The following is a 1296-nucleotide window of genomic DNA, read 5'->3' on the forward strand; positions in this document are numbered from 1 at the left end:
ATGTGGGTTATTATACTGATAAATATTTTATAGCTCTCTCCACTGAGAGGCCTTGGAACCCATAATACCACCAACCACCTGGATCTTGATTTGTAATGCCATCTTCCAATGAAGGAAACAAGGGATCCTTGGAGAAATATCCGATTCCAATTCTAGGGCAGAAAGTATACAAGATAACCCTGGAGAATCTTGTGTGCTAGATAGCAAGGAAGTGAGATGAGGATGTATCAAAGTGGCACATGAAATAACTGAGTTCCCAATAGTCAAAGCTAGAGTAATTTGATTTAAAAAATACTAATGTGGTATTATATTATGACCTAAAGCATTAGACAAATACTCATGAGTCCATCCTGATATAAAAAATAAAGTAAGGAGAAGGGATACATCTCCCTACAGAATAATTCCAAATAGCATAAATAGAGATGGAGTTTCATTCCCCTCTCGCTGTTGTCACATGTGCAAAAGAACAGAGTATAAAAAGAGAATAAAGAGTAAATTTACAGGGGCGACTGAGTGGCTTAGTCGGTTAAGCGTCCGACTTTCACTTAGGTCATGATCTCGCGGTTCGTGGGTTGGAGCCCCGCGTCGGGCTCTGTGCTGACTGCCAGCCCAGAGCCTGGAGCCTATTTTAGAATCTGTATCTCCCTCTCTCTCTGACCCTCCCCTGCTCACCCTGTCTCTCTCTCTCCTAGAAACAAAAGAAGAAAAAAAAAGTAACTTTACAGAAAACAAATCCTACAAACACCACTTAAACAAGTGATGGTGGTTAATATCAACAGTGATAAAGTAACATTAATATCATATACTTTGAATATGATACAAGAAGGGCATTCACATCCATGGTTGTTCTTCCCCAAAACCCATAACCTCAGTCTATCCACTAGGAAAATATCAGATAACCCCAAATTAAGGAACATTTTACAAAATACTTGGTCAGTACTCTTCAAAAATGTCAAGGTCATGGGAAAAAAGGCTGAGAAACCAGAGGAGTTTAAGAAGACTTTGTGACTAAATGTACCATGGTAGCCTAGATAGGATCCTGTAACAGAAAAATGACATTAGTGGAAATAGTGGGAAAATCTGAATAAAGTCTTCAGTTTACTTAATAGTCATGAACCGATGTTGGTTCTGAGTTTAAACAAATATACCAAGGTAATATTAGATATTAACCATAGGGGAAACTGAGTGAAGGGTGTGTGGGGCACTCCATGTATTAATGTTGAAACTTTTTTATAAATCTCAAATTATTTCAAAATAATTTAAAAATTAAATGTCAAAAAATCAATGAACAACTCT

Source organism: Crocuta crocuta, unplaced genomic scaffold, assembly GCF_008692635.1.
Source record: "Crocuta crocuta isolate KB4526 unplaced genomic scaffold, BGI_CrCroc_1.0 scaffold1129, whole genome shotgun sequence".
NCBI lineage: Eukaryota > Metazoa > Chordata > Mammalia > Carnivora > Hyaenidae > Crocuta > Crocuta crocuta.